Source organism: Taudactylus pleione, unplaced genomic scaffold, assembly GCF_031769625.1.
Source record: "Taudactylus pleione unplaced genomic scaffold, aTauple2 ptg001314l, whole genome shotgun sequence".
Taxonomy (NCBI): Eukaryota; Metazoa; Chordata; class Amphibia; order Anura; family Myobatrachidae; genus Taudactylus; species Taudactylus pleione.
The window spans coordinates 12,241,375-12,258,047 of NW_028285714.1; the positions used below are offsets into that span (position 1 = coordinate 12,241,375).

A 16,673-nucleotide genomic window follows, 5' to 3' on the forward strand; every position below is an offset into this window, starting at 1 on the left:
GAGGTCCAGAGTGTCTCTAGTGGACCACAGATGGGGTGAGACTTTTCAAGATGTCATTGACTTAAAATCTGTGACCGCTAAGCTGCAAAAATCTGATTGGCAAATATGGGCAAAACTGGATGATCTGGAAAACAGGTCTCAACGTACAGTAACAACCTGAAAGTTGTAGGCCTTGAATCACTAAAAGGCCCTGCATTGTACCATTTCTTTCGGAATACCTTACATGAGATTCTGAAAATCCAAGATGTTTGCACTGATCTAATAATCTAAAACTGGCACCGCAAGGATGCAATCTAATTCTAGACCACATGTTGTCCTGTTTAGATGTCTAAACTTCCTCCATAAAGAAGTGTTCTGGTCTGGCTCTCGTAGGATTAAAGATCTTTTGTGGAAAAATTCCAAATTCTATATATTTCAGGACTATTCCCCAGAACTCACAAGGGCTCGCAAGGCATTTTCTCCATTCTGCTCTTGCCTGGTTCAACCTGGCTTTAAGTTTGCATTTTTGTGTGCGTCCTGTCTACGCCTATTTGAAGGGTACTCGTTTACAGATTTCACTTTGGCCCATGATGCAGAAGCCTATTTAGAGGAGGCAACCTAAGCTGTTCCAGCTGACCAAGTTACCAAGGATGCCCCCTAAAGACGTGTGATCATATATTTTTGTGTTAACGTCATTATATATGTTTGAATATTTGTCCTATATGTGCAATGCTATCTTCATTTTCTTATGACTAATTGATGTTTAAATATCTGGTATTCCTTTGAAACGCTTAGTATTTTTAGGCATTGCCTTTTAGGTATTTTATATGGTCCAATTCTTTTGTTGCCTTTTTCGAGGCATATTGCAAATTCTTTGTTTGTTGCTTATGCTGGCCCAGACACTCATTCTCATTTCTCCAATATATCTGGTCAGTGTTTAACCTGATAATTATTATACCTGTACTGCTGCAATAATGTAATTTTATTACTGCCATTATGGTGGAGTTGGTTTGGAGCTATCTCACTACTCACACCCATATAATGTCCTTTAGACTATCCAAGAAGTCCTCTGTTCCATTATATGCTCCAAGTCCGCATAGGTCTTGCTGGAGTTATATTTATGGTTGTTATGTCTGTTTCTCTTGTTGTTATCTTACTGTTTGTCTTCCATTCCTTTTGTCTTTTCCCTTCACTGGTCATTACTCTTTACCTTTAACACTGAAGAATATGTCATTAAGTATTTTTCTGGTAACCGCATATTCTTGTTAGTCTATTGTGTAGTTAGTTATGGGTACACTTAAATAGGTTCCTGGAATGTGGGTGGCATACATTCCCCTATTATGAGGAAGAAATTGCTATTATATGTGACTAAACTTCATTTAGACATGGTTGTCCTGCAGGAAAAACATCTTCTTCCCCTGGGAATTCTCCAACTTAATACATTGAGGTGGTCTTTTTAGCCTCCACGCCTTTTACCTCGAAGCCAGAGGTGTTCTGATTTTTGTTAAAAAACAACTACAGTACATGTAGAGATGTCATATAAGGTGGTTGATACTGAAGGTCGATACCTTATTGCTCAAGAGCGTTATGTATTATGGGCCTGAATCAGAGCCGGACGCTCTTTGAGAGCGCTCTCTCTCAATAAGGGTGTCCCTTTTTTTTTTTTAAAGACGGCCTCCTGGCCGCTTGCATAGCTGTGGGTGACCACCAACAGCTTATGTGAGCAGCCAGGTGATGGTCTTGTCCATCACGACCATTGGGCTTGCGAGGAGACCCTTGTGGTAGGGTCTTGTGGCCGCAAGCCCTAGTGGACTTCCTGCTCTAATAGAGCAGGAAGTCCACCTACTGACATCACGAGTGATGTCAGTAGGGCCGCCCACAAATGGCAGGCATTCCTGCAGGAATGCCTCCGTTGCCCAGCCACCCCCCCTGCCCGCCTCCAAAACGGGGCAAGCTGTCAATCACCATCGACAGCTGCCCTGCTTTGGTGCGAGACCCGTAGCAATGGAGCAGCCAATGCTGGCCAGGTCTCGCGCATGCACACGTTGGAGCTGGCTCCGGCGTGCGCATGCGCAGTGGGGGAATATCGACCTGCTTGCGAGCGCTGCACTCACAAGCGGGTCTGAATCAGGCCCTATGCACAGTGTATGCTCCTAATTCATATTGTAAAACTTTTTTCCAAGGGCTTCTTACACAATTATACCCTTTTATGTCCTTTCCTCTCATTATTGGATGGGATTTTAACTTGCTCACCTCTAAATATATGGATCCTAGGGCCTGATTCAGACCCGGTCGCAAGCGCTGAGCGCTTGCAACCGGGTCGATGGTGGCCCACAGCGCATGCGCGCGACGGAGCCGGCTCTGTCGTGCGCATGCGTGAGACCCGGCTAGAGATGGGCAATCCGTCACTCCAGGTCTCGCACCAAAGGGGGCGAGCTGTCGATGTTGAGTGACAGCTCTCCCACTTTGGTGGGTGGGCCGGGGGGGTGGCTGCCCAAACGGAGGCGTTCCTGAGGGAATGCTTGCCGTTTGGGGGTGGCCCCACTTACATCACGAATGGGGCCATAACAAACATACAGCCGCCACTGGCGACTGTGCATTTGTTACTGTGTAGTGTGGGCCGCTCTCACTGCAGTCTATACTACATTTAAATACTGTGGGGCCCAGGGGACACTGGCAGTGGATGCCTCGGCACTGTTGGATGCAGGCAGCTAAGGGCCCCTGCACCACAGTGGGCCCCGATGCAAGCCACTGGCTGCACCGCCGCTAGTTGCCTCACTGCCTGTCAGGGATGTCCACTCTCACCTCTTCTCTTTGCAATTGAACCGCTGGCAGTTGCCATTTGAAATTTTCAAGAATGTCATGGGGTCCGCATCAACCAGGTAGAATTGAAACTACTCTTGTTTGCAGATGACATGTTTCTCTTTATCTCAGACCCCTGTATATGTATTACTGCATTTTCCATTCTATAGCTGAATTTGGATAATTTTCTGGTTTTAAAGTTATTAAAGCCAAGTCAGAACTCCACCCATTGGTATCTAAACTGGTTTCTCCAGAAGCATCTGAGATCATTTCTCAATTCCAAACAGCATCCTCAAAATTAAAATATTTAAGTATATTTATTACCTCAAAACTGCAAGACTTATATACTGCTAATTATACTGGCTTCCTATGTCAAATTTCATCAAGTCTGATAAACTGAAATTCACTCCCGTTATCTTTACTAGGCCATGTTGCAGTTATTGAGAGCATTCTAATTCCTAAATTGTCATATGCTATCCAGATGCTCCCCATTAAACTATCAAAGTCTAATATTACTGCTTGGACCCCGGATAATTTCCAAATTCTTATGGCTTGACAAGAGACCTCGTGTCTCCATGGCTAAATTAAGATTACAGCAGAAAGATGGAGGCTTGACAGTTACATGTATACTGGTCTTTACCCATGCGGTACACTTTTGCTACATATCTGTTTGTCTTCTACATAATTCTTTATATACTAATTTAATTATAGAACTGTCCATATACACCCATAGTGTACTACTTAATTCCCCAAAAGCTATGTCAAATGTTTTGTTTAGGGATACATATTTATCGTGGTGGGCCATGAATAATCTTTACACAGAAACAAACTTTCATCTCCATACATCACCTTCTGTGGAAATCCAGGTTTTCAACCAGTGCTGGAGAACTCCAATTTTTTGAGCTGGAAAACCAAAAGTATCATGAAAATTAAAGATGTCTTTGATTCTGAGGGTGGTATGCTCTTTTTCCCGGATCTGGATTCTAAATTTGGTGTAAGCAATAAGCAGTTGTATATGTATTTACACAACGTGTATGCAAATTGCGTTGGCAGTGCTATCACACAGCAATGTATTAGCACACCCAGTATTTCTTAACATACGATCACATAGTGTATGCAGACACCCAGCAGCCTGTTTTATGATGCCCACTTGTGCTGTCATGTCCAGGAAGTGTATGCAACCATCGGAACATCGGATGCAATCGCAACGCTGGAGGTTGACCATACCCTGCTGCAAACACTGCGAGCACTTCAGTGTAAAAACAAGCCAGGAGACGTGTACTATGATGCTGTCTTTTAATTATGCACACCTATAAAACGCCATTGAGATGCTCAGGCATGCCTGCATTTGCACCTCCACTCCCCCGTTTTTAATGTCCAGCCCCTGTTACCACTTACAAACGGCTTCCCCTGTCACTCACTCTGCTGGGCTGTCTATGTGCAGTGAGTGAATGCATTGTGAACTTTCGCTAAGGTATGCACAAGCGCACTGCGATGCATACGTTGTGCACAATGCATACACACTGCATACCATCGGCAGCAGCGAGAGTATGCATCTTAGCGAGCGTGTCTGAATCAGACCCTATCTACAATCAATCCCAATGGCTTATATATCAAAACAATATTCTGACACCTTGTTATCCTTATTAACTTTTGGTTCATCCCTCCCTTATAAGATTAGGTTTTTATGTTGGAACATTTCTTGAAAAACTTTCGATGGCAACAATATCTAAATGGTCTTTTGATTGTCCTACTCTTGGTCAACCTTCTGATATTTTAAATGGGGTTGAAGTTACTCTTTGATACTTACATTATGCCCAATTACAGGAAGTGCATATTTGCACCCTTCATAGGGCATCTCACATCTCACATGCACATCTCACATGCACATCTCACAAGGTCAATGTAAACATATGGTCATAGAGGAGTCAGGTCGCTGCCCCAAAGGTCTTGCCCCCAATGCTTTATTCTTTCATAATTTTTGGAAATGCCCGAAAATACCAAAATTCTGGAATAAGGTGGTTGCTTTTCTGAACAGGATATTTAGATTACATTTTAGGCCAGATTCCGTTACCTTATTATTGTTACGATTCTCTCGCACAGGAGAGATCACAGGACTGCTGACCAGTGCTAGGTATGATGGAGGAGTGGCAGTCCTTTCACAACTAGGGCTAGCTGGAGTGTGGCTGTGGGAGGATAGCACTACACAGAACAATATGGTCGTAGGTATGTCAGGGACTGAGGAGCAACTGAGTAGAGTGGCATGACAATACTAATTGTTGCAGGGCAGGAGTGACCTGGACTGATATGTAGCAAGATAACAGACAAGCCTGGACTGGGCTGGGCTGGACAAGACAAGAGTAGACTATGACAATACTGACAGAAAAACAGACAAGGACGGGACACGACAAAATAATCACAGGATACTAGATATGGCCTAGAGGCCGTGGTGCAGTTTAGACAGCCGGGACTCTAGATAGGAAGCAGCCTGTGGGCTGGTGCCGCTGCTGGGGCAATTGCCGTAGATAGACAGTCTATGGTTTGATAATGGCTTTGAGAGCCGATGGTGCGGCAAGGGTGCCGATGTTGCAACAATGGTGCCGATGTTGGAGCAATTGCCGTAGATAAACAGTCTAGAGTTTGATAATGGCTTTGAGAGCCGATGGTGCAGCAAGTGTGCCGATGTTGCAGCGATGGTGCCGATGTTGGGGCAATTGCCGTAGATAAACAATCTATGGTTTGATAATGGCTTTGAGAGCCAATGGTGCGGCAAGTGTGCCGATGTTGTGGCAAGGGAGCTGCTTGGAGCTGCTAAGAAGCCAAATGAGGAATGTTGGCAGCACAGAAGCTGCTGGATGTGGCTAGGAAGCTGTGTGGAGATAGTTGGTAGCACGGAAGCTACTTGGAGTGGCTAGGAAGCCGTATGGAGATTGCTGAGCAGATGGCAGCGTGGGGGCTGCTAGATGCAGCTAGGAAGCTGTGTGGGAGTTCAATGGACAGGAGAACAGGAACAACCTGACTCTGCAGCCAGGCCGAGAGAACGCACAGACACTCTATAATGCGGCCTGTGTCGTCCGGTTGACACAAGCAGCTGAGATGGTCTAGGCAGGGTCCTAAACAGCAGATAGGTGGATTCAGATGCTGCAGTAACACATAATGGAGGCAGTGAGGTGGAAACCCTGCAGGTAACTAGATGAATGCAGACAGACAGGACTGTGGTATAATACTGCAGGGCTGAATGGAGACAGGGTCCAGATACTATAACCAAAGTATAACCAAAGTGCTCAGTAGACCGGCAAGCACTTAGGAACTGAACACAGCAAACATACAGTACACTGGTAATGACAAAATAATTGGCAATGAGATCAGGGCTGGGTGTATACTTATGAGATGCAGGATCCAATTAGAGACCATTCCTGGAGAGTGATTCCTAATTAAAAGGCATGTGTGTACCTGCTCTGCAAGGAGAGAGCTAGTTAATTAGTTAACACATGAAACAACACAAACACAGACAGACATGAATGACAGGCTATGAATTGACACAGACAAGACAGGATTTCCAGCTTGCTGCAAAAAGCCAGAACAAGGATAGGACATGATGCAGTATCCCAGTAACAACTATGACTGGGAATTGCCACCAAGACGATTTGCTAACCACAAATCCTAACAACTATATGGCAATTTCTCATCATGGGACATAGATACTACTTATAAACATCTTATACTCCTGATCACTGTAATAGTAACTTTAGCAAAAAAGGCCATACTTAATAAGTGGATAGAACATTCTCCTCCCCGACTGGAACATCTCACTACAGCCCTCCTACATTCACTTTATTTGGAAAAGCAGTCTACTTTGCCTGATAATGAATCAGGAGTTTTGCATTTCTATAGAAAATGGAGGGTCTATGTTGATACTCTAGAATCATCCTCTCAGAAACAAATTCTAAAGTTGTTTGAATCTACCAATTGGTATGTGTATTGGCAATTACAGTAACACATTGGCTACTTTATTTGCTATATTCTTATTGGATCATATTCTCCCTCCCATCCTTTCTTTCCTCTTGTTTCATCCCTCCCCCTTTTTCTGTCTTTCCCTTGTATATTATGTTCTAATAATTTTAATTTATATGTCACTAGTAGTGGGATCTAATGTTTTGTTTTTTTATATCATTCACTAAAAACACTGGTTGTCCTTAGCTCCCTAACAATTTATAATGTACAGTATGGATGATATAGTAGTTGGATCTCTTTAAATGATAGATATATCCTTTACATTATGTAACATTTGTAAGCAGCTTTTTTGTTTTTTCTTTGTGAAATAACACGATTGTGAATTTGCACTATATTTTCAACATTATAGACTTATGTATGATAAAATTCCCCAGTTGTACGGTTTTCTCTGTAATTTGACAGTGTTGGTACACAATAAGCAGTAACTAATTATACGTAGAGTCTCCCATATCCAAAATGCTTGGGACCGGGGGTATTTTGGATATCGGAATATTAAGTATTTTGGAATATTTGCAAAACATAATGAAACATCTTTGGAATGGGACCCAAATCTAAAAATGGAATGCTTTTATATTTTATATACACCTTATACACACAGCCTGAAGGTTATTTTATACTATGTATTTAATAATTTTGTTCTTTAAACAAAGTTTGTGTACATCGAGCCATCAGAGAGCAAAGGTTTCATTATCTCAGTCATGCTAAAATTATTCCATATTTCTGAATATTTGGCTATGGGAGACTCAACCTGTACTTTAGTTTAGCACAGTAATAACACTGGGCCCTTGTTATGAGCAGATTAAATTTAAAGAAGCAAATTTGTAAACTAAATATGAAAAATCTTAACCCCACCATTGCTAATGTATAAACAGGGACCAACTAGTACAGCTTAGGTAAAGTATGAGGTTCTGACATAAAGTTTACAAGCGTCAGGGTTCCAGCATACTCTGTTAACAGACCTTTCACTTTTATAAGTCTTATGTGTGATGCTGCTTCCTGTTCACATTGGTCTGACTGCCACATATGAAACTACACAATTGAATTAGGATCTAAACCATTATTAGTATTACATACAGTATGTATGAAGAAATTTATAGGAAACATTGATTGTACTAAGTACTTTGTTACAAGCACATAGAAAGGTTTGAACCCTATTTCATGTTGAGCTCTAGTGGCATGCCTGGCATCAGTAGTGTAGCATCTCATATTGCACAGTCTAATATAAAATTAACTATCTGCTTTGATTTTCTTTTATTTGATACATTTTCTGTATAGCTGAAGATATAGAGAAAAATCAAAAACATAAGTTACAGTATTTCATGGGTTGGGTTAAATGGGTTCTTGGTTTGTCTTGAAATAGTTCTATTGGAATTCACAAATAACTAGTCGCAGTAGATTGCATGGAATGTCATTCCATTTCCCATTGTCCTGTATCTCCACACAGTCTTCATTGTCCTTGCTGTTATTTGGCTCTCCCAGGTTCCAGTTGGTAAAAGTGATCTTTTCTCCTGACAAGTATTTGAATATACCTTCTACTTGCAGGTCTGAAATACCCAGGAAAGCTTTGGTTAGCTCTCTCTTGGTGTGGGTGTGGAGTATCTCCTGTGCTGCGCTGTTTTCTGCTGCAGTTTTTGGTGTTGCCAAATTACCACCAGATTCTTTACAGGTCTTTTGAGCATTTTCAAAACTTTCTTCTAGGCCGTTGGTTACAAACACTTTATCACCAGACAGCTTACCTCCATGAAAGAGCAGAACTGAAAGAAGTGAAAAAAAGGATTAATGATTTATGTAGTTGATAAGTAGAAACAGAGGATATGGCGATACTGGTATTTTTTTAGTTGAGCCTGAATATTTAATAGTTGATATTAGAACATTAGAGATGTGAAAAGCTCCCAATGTTTTGGTTCTGTTGTGTTTTAGCTTTGGTTTTGGTTTTAGTATACAAGGCAGGTGTATTTTTTTTAATTTCTTGCCGAGAGGGGCTATTTGGTACTACGTGAGGAACAGTGTATGAGGGCACTTTTTTAAGTTAATCACCAGTTGAATCCACTCTTACAGAACTCAGCTTTGCTTCATAGTGCATTGAGATTTGACTCCAGGGACACAGAGTGACAGTAATTTATATTGATTGCAGTTTCATATTATGTAAATAATAGCATTTTACATGTAAATTAAACAAATGCAAAGAGCAGCCACAACTCCTATAGCTAGTATGATGGCAATATGAAAAACATGATATGGAGTGGGCAGAGCCCAACCTTTCTTGCGTAAGGAGATCATATTCAGCACAGTAGTGGATTATAATGAGGGGCAGATGGAGAGCAGGATGGGAGATAATAGTTACAGCCTCATCCATCCTGTGCAGATCTCTACCAAAAAAAATGAGAAGACCTGGTAACCTCAGTCTCCAACCCTCTCAACCCCACCCTCCCTATACCTAGCTCTTTGCTGTCCTTCCCTACCACTATGTCATGGATACTAGCTATAAAATTAGAAGCTTTGGGTGGCCACATTTTTGCTATAGCTTCAGTGCCATAATCTTAATTTACCCTGTCTTTGAATGGTCAATAAACAGATGAAAACTATAACTATACTATATTAGTTGTTAAATGTAAAATTATAGGTTGCTAGAAAAGCTTATTAAGACATAAAATAACACAATATCGTATGCTTATATTTACTAATGTATTGTATTTTTATGGTACCACTTTGTTTTTTACAATAGCAGACATTATACTTCTTTTTTTTAAATAATATTTTATTATATAGATGAAAGACAATATGTATAGGAGCCTATTCAGAGGTCTATTACAGCAAAGGAAAAATAAACCAGAACATATGAGATACAATAACAGAGAGTGAAATTGACATCTCATGTGAAAAATATTTGTTGCATAAACTGTTTTCATCTAGGTTTTCATAACACTAGAAACAGAGAGAAGAGGAAGAGAGTAACCAACTGGACTCCTGCATTACTCTACCTACGTCTGAAACTCCAGATGTATGGGTAGGGAAAGACAAAATAGAACTAACATGTAGAATATTTATGACCAGAAATCATAGAAACGCTGGGGGGAATTTGAAATTTTGCAGTCCAGGGATCCCATGTTTTAATAAAAGTTTTAGAAGAAGTGCATAAAATACTCATTATGTATTCCGTAAAATATATGTACCACACTTTAGCAATGATCTCTCTTATTGTAGGGACCTCAGTTTTTTCCAAGCTGCAGCAATGCTACATGTAGCTGCTAAAATTACATGCTGAATAAGTTTATATTGGTGACGAGTGGCATCTGGGATACATAGTGGCAATAGAAAATATTTAGAATTGAAAGGAATGCTTAAACCAACTACAGTGTGAAGGAGATATCTATTTTCATTCCAAAAAGAAACAAGTTTTGGACAAGTCCACCAAGTGTGCAAAAAAATTCCAATATCAATGCCACACCTCCAACACAAATTAGAAGCATCTGGGAACATTTTGTGCAACCTTGATGGGACATAATACCATCTGTAAAAGAGTTTATATGTGTTTTATTTTATATGTACACAAATGGAGCTAGAAGACTCATTAGCAGAAATATCAACCCAATCCTCAGTATCTAGGGTTTCACCTATATCCGCTTCCCAAGTCAATTCATGTGGGTCTTTTGAGTTAGGGCCAGAGTGTGAAAGCTCTAAATATAACACTGAAATAAGACCCTTAGAACTAGTACCACAAATGGTTAATAATTCACTTACAGTTAGTGGTCTACTTGTGAGTCGATGTTTCACTGTGGAGTAAAAATGTCTTAGCTGTAGGTATTGATAAAAGTGTTTGTGTGGACCACTGAATTTGTTTTGTATGTGTGCAAATGTGGGGAATATTGGGTTGTGGGTAATATTGTCCAAAACTCTGATTCCCTCAGCTTGCCAGTGCCTAAAAGAAGCAGGATGGAAGGCTGGACAAAAGTCAAGTTATCAAACAAGGAAACTATGGGGCTTGGATGTGGAGAAATGCTAAATCATTGATTAGCAAGAGCCCATGTTTCTAAAGAGAGTGATATGACTAGGTGAGCTGACACAGCTTTAGGTCTAGACAACCAAGGATGCCATAGTAGAGTAGAAGGCGTGGCGACTCATAGTATGTTAGCTTCTATCATAACCCATATTCTCTCAGTTTTCAGTTGACTCCACAAGATACACTGGGTGAGCCTAGTTGCAACATAGTACAGTAGATACTGTATATGTTTTTGTAAGATGTTATGTCATACCCTAGGCTGCTTTTTGGACAATATAAATTGGAAATTGATATGATGTAGATATTTGTAAACATATGGAGGGACCCGCAGCAGCAAGGTTTGAAATAAGTACATCAACAGGCTACAGGTTGATCTTGACGGCATTGATCCGACCAATCCAAAAAATATAGCAGCCAATTGTCAATATCCATCTTAAATTGCGCTAAAAGTTTGGTGTAGTTAGCCTGGAATAATTGATGATATTTTTTTAATAAGATTAACTCCTAAATATTTAATTTGTAGTCAATGACATTGAAAGAGGTAACTATGCTCCAATTTAGTTTTGAGGTCTCCTGGAATATAAAAATCCAGTACATCTTTTTTTTGTGTATTGGTCTTATAACCCGATTGGCAGCCACATTCTTTGATCTCTTTTAATAGGTGAGGGAGTGAAGAAATCGGATTAGATATAGTCAAGAGAACGCCTGCGTATAACGCAATTTTATGTTCTATGTTGTTTACCTTAACACCTTTGACACTAAGATTTGTCCAGATACTAGCTGCAAGAGGCTCAATAACTAGCACAAAAATTAGAGGTGACATAGGGCATCCTTGTCTTGTGCCATTGTAGATGTTAAAGGTGGGTGAGACGACCCTGATGGCTAATACAGAAGCTTTAGGATCAGTGTAAAGTGCAACAAAACCATTATAGAATCTTTAACCAGAGCCCATTGATTTGAGGACTCCAAACATAAACAGCCAAGATATTCAGACAAGTGCTTTTGCAGCATCTAATCCTAAAAGCATAGCTGGAAGCTTTTTACCATGTATGGAGTGGATCAGATCAACAGACCATCGGGTGTTATCAGATGCCTGGCGACCAGATATAAACCCCAATTGATCCAGGTGAACCAGATAGGGCAAGAAAGGGCTCAATCTATTTGCAAGATTTTTTTCTTAAATTTTAATGTCAAAATGTAATAAAGAAATATAATTGCAAAGTAGGGTAGAATAATCAAGGTGCAAAGAATTTTTAAAGCTCAGGGATCTATCCTATCTTGCCCAACACAAGATACAAATAATATAGAACAACAACACAGGTGATAGAATCCTTAAGCACTCTCTATATACATTACTTATAACAATGTGTTATAAGTACTTTATATAGTACTGTATATATTCCTAAAGATGTTTCCTTATGGCTGTCTTGTCACTTTATTTCAAAATCTCTTGTCTGCCAGTGTTCATACAAAAAAGGAAAATATCCATATATGTAGAATTGCAACAAACAAAAAGATACAAATTCAATATAATGTTGAATTCAAATGGTGTTGAGAATCCCATATTCCCACTATATAGTGGAGAAACGTACCATACTCACTTAAAGTATGTATGGTAGAAAATGCATAAAGGTATATTTCAATCAATATCCTCCAATCCACACCAAACGTGTCACACCAAACCAGAAGATATAAAAGCAGTGGGAGAAAAAGTATTATCTATAGATAGAGAAGCCCTGTTAAAGAAGAACAGAAAAAAGAAAGATAGACAGAAGAATATGGAATGGGCTTTTATGTCAGGTTTTAATTCTCAATACAAAAATCTAGAAAAAATTATAAAAAATTATTGGTTTTTTTTTTTAAAAGACCCAACCAATTCCACCTAAACCAATATTTATCTACCGAAATGCACCTAATTTAAAAAACACTCTGGTAAAAAGTGCGCTTCCCTGTGAAACACTTAACCCTATACATACAAAAGGGTTCCACAGGTGTGGAGACTGTATGGCATGTAAAACCATCCCTTCATCTCAGACCAAATGTGTACGTTTTATGGTTAAGGGGAAATAATATAAAATAAAACAGTTTATTACCTGTCATACAGCTAATTTTGTTTATCTACAGGAATTTAGATGTGGCCTTGTATATATAGGTCGGACATTAAGACAAGACTCTTTGAACATCTACGGACCTTAAAATGGTCCCATAAATGTTCAAGTAAAGACCTTGTAAGATTTATTGGTATACAGAATGTAAAGCCAAATTGGAAAGATAGAGATCATGAGGCAAATTTAGCTAAAACAGAGATGCGGTAGATATTTAAATCGGATAAGATTATACGAGGTGGCCTTAATGCTGAATTTGAAATAAAATGGTTCCTTTAAATTTATATTTTAAATATTTATTGAAAATATCTTATTAGCTATTTATTTATGAAATATTGATATTTTATTTATGTCTTCCATTAGGAGGAGTATCAACAAAGGAAGATGTTTTATAAAGATAATATATGTTTTATAAAGATAATATTTAAATTTTCATTTTAAAGACATCAAATTCCCAATATGTTAACCTAAAAGGATGAGCGGGTGGGATTGATTCATTATTTACCTCAATGTTTGCATTCCACTACAGAGGAACACATGCTAGAACTTCTGGGAATGACCACTTCCATTGTTAACATTAATGTTTGTGTTCCACATTAGTGGAATGCATGCCGTAATTTCTGGGGATGACCACTTCCGGTAGGCTCAGACGCTACGGAGCGATGTAGCTCGAGCATCGTTCTTGGAGTGGGTGATTTAGACTGTAAGTGTTACCCCATACTAAGATGATTAAAGTTTCCTATAAAAGGACATTTGTATAGTTAGGTGAAAATGGATATTAAAAATAAGTTTTGGAGTGACATCATTTCCCGGTCCCACCCACATTGCTTGATTGTTTTACACTTCCCTGGGTATATATAGAAGAAAAGATGCATTCCTTGTTACAACTTGAAAAAGATTTTAATTGAAATGCTTTGGTGGCTTTTAAGGACCTTGCATCATTAAAATAAAATTGACCAGTGATGCCCCACTTTTAGAAAGGTACTGGACTGAATCCTGAAAGCTGTTCTGGACTGTTTTTTATGGATTAAGCTCCCACGTATGATCTGTATCTAAAATTTTGGAGGTTTCCTTGTTTTTACTCTGTGGTTTGAATTTTTGGATTTAATATTGTTATTTTTGTGAATAAATATTTACTGTGAACATACCAAGATGACTGGAAAATAAACCTTTATACAGTAGGAGTAATCTGCTACTTATACGTGTGAGTTGCGTACGCTTATACCTATATCTATTTGGAAGTGTAAAGATACCTTTATGAACTATAACCTGCTCTAAATTAACACTGGGTTTGACACTTTTGGATAGGATTGGAGGATATTGAATGAAAGATACCTTTATGCATTTGCTACCATTCATACTTTAAATGAGTATGGTATGTTTATCCACTATATATTGGGAATACAGGATTCTCTACACCATTTGAATTCAACTTTATATTGAATTTGTATCTTTTTGTTTGTTGCAATTCTACACATATGGATGTTTTCCTTATTTTTTGTTTGAACACTGGCGGACAAAAGATATTTAAAGAAAGTGACAAGACAGCCATAAGAAAACATCTTTATGAATATATGGACACATGGTTATAAGTATATAGAGAGCGCTTAAGGATTCTATCACCTGTGTTTTTGTTCTATAATAAAGAAATATGTCTATAGTTAGTACATAATTCCAGATCTCACCCAGGTTTAGGAATAACCACGATTTTAGCCAAAGAGGTCGCCCCATCAAAGGAGGCCGGAACAAGAAGTTTATTAAAAATATTTTAAGAAAAGGAGTTGAAGAATTAGCAAATTTTTAATAATACAACAGGACCTGGGGCTGATGTGGTTTTAAGGCCTTTTATAGCTATCAAAATCTTTTCCTAAGTGATGTCCACATTCAGCTCTATTGACTGTTATTCATTAATGGAGGGAAGGAGGTTAGTGGATAGGTATGACTCAAAAGAGACATCTGGATGAGTCATGAGGAACGCATTTTGATGTAGGTTAAAGAAACTTTTGTAATAATCAAAAAACTCCTTCACTATATATTCTGGGTCATAAATGGTGTTGCCTGATTGGCAAAGTTTGAATTTATTTATCTATCCTGATTTGTCTGCTCTATCAATATTTTTGTTGCAATTTTTTAGGTCTAGACGCGGATCTGTGCAAAAGAATGGTATTGAGGTGACCTTTGAGAGATTCAGTCCTGGAGAGCAAGTCAGAAGAGGGCACAGTTTTATGTTTTGATAAAACTTTAGCGATCTCTTCTTCCAAAGAAGAGATTTATTGTTTTGCTTGTTTCTTTATAAAAGCCGCCTTACTTATGAGCCTCCCAGATCACACCATGAGATATTTTTTCTGAGGAGTTAAGCTCAAAATATTCTTCAATGGTGGATTTTATTTTAAAAAAAGATAGTAGGGTTTAGCAATAAGATGTCATCTAACTGCCATTTTAAAGATTTTTTAGGAAGTTTGAGCAAATCAATATGTATATATGTGCCAGCATGATCTGACCATGAGAATTGTGTAATGCCTACTTGGGTAGTCATTTGGGCAAGATAATTTGAGATTAGAACCACATCTATTCTAGAGTAAGTTTGATATGGGCAAAAGTAATATGTGTTGTCCCTTGCTGTTTAATTTTTAAGTCTCCAAGAATCTATTAAGGCCAACCTATTAATTCCATTGCCGGGAGAGTGAGTTGCATGAGGAGTCTCTTGAGCTACCTTAAGGTGTGGAGGTGAGGATTTGTCTAAGGTAAGATCAAGGACTGTATTAAAATCACCTCCGATAATGAGATGACCTTGAGCAACTCGTTCAATATGTCTAAAGAGGCCAGCAAAAAATGCACAATGATCAATGTTCATGGCATAAATATTAATTAGAGAAATTGTTTCAAAATGAAGCATGCCAATGAGAATGAGATAATGACCACTGGGGTCAGCTATGGAACGTTAGAGTACAAATGGAACTTTACTACCAATTAAAATTGCTACTCCCAGTTTTTTGCAATCTGCGGAAACAAAATACTTTTTTGTGAACCTTGCCTGGCACAAAGAGACATAGATTTCTGATCTACAATGTTCAAGTCTATAGTGTTATGATTCCCTTTAAATTAACTATTCATTAAAAAGTTATAGTTGGTATTTTTAATTTACATTTTTTTAAATGTACTTTTCCCCAGCAGAGCACACCAGGCTTGGGAATCTCTCCTACCCACTCATCAACACAAACTGATGGCAGTCATGAGGATATAGTGCATATACACAGTGCAGAGTCTAAAACTTGAGTGATACTAATGTCAATGGAAAGTCACATTTTGTCTTACTTTTAAATTTGAGATAGTCAGGAAATTGCAAGTTACAACTTGGAAAGGTAAAACTCAGGACTGTAGGATTGCATCTCATTACTTTACAAAATTAGTACTGCAAAGATGTATTACATAGAGTGAGAGAGAGAGAGAGAGAGAGAGAGAGAGAGAGAGAGAGAGAGAGAGAGAAAGCATGTCTTACTTTCATTATACTTATTGAGGATTGCTTGAAGTGTCTGCAGATTCCTTTCGGATACTTTTAATTGTTCCTTGACAATGTCAACCTCTGTCAAAAAAAGTCTAAATTATTATTATTATTATTATTATTATTATTATTATTATTATTATTATTATACCACATCAGGAGAGTCACAAAAATAAAAACTTTTTCACTTTACTGGAGAGATTGAAAGACACAGATGTTGTAATTTATGCTGGAATACTTTATGATTGAAAGTTTTAAATCTAATTACAGT

The 16,673-nt window shown here is 38.6% G+C and overlaps 1 protein-coding gene across 1 annotated transcript in view; it reads right to left on the bottom strand.

Moving 5' to 3' along the window:
* LOC148443262 (pulmonary surfactant-associated protein D-like) overlaps window positions 1-16,673 on the bottom strand; it is a 250,002-nt gene that overhangs the window by 111,777 nt on the left and 121,552 nt on the right. The gene's annotated exons all lie outside the window — the stretch shown is intronic.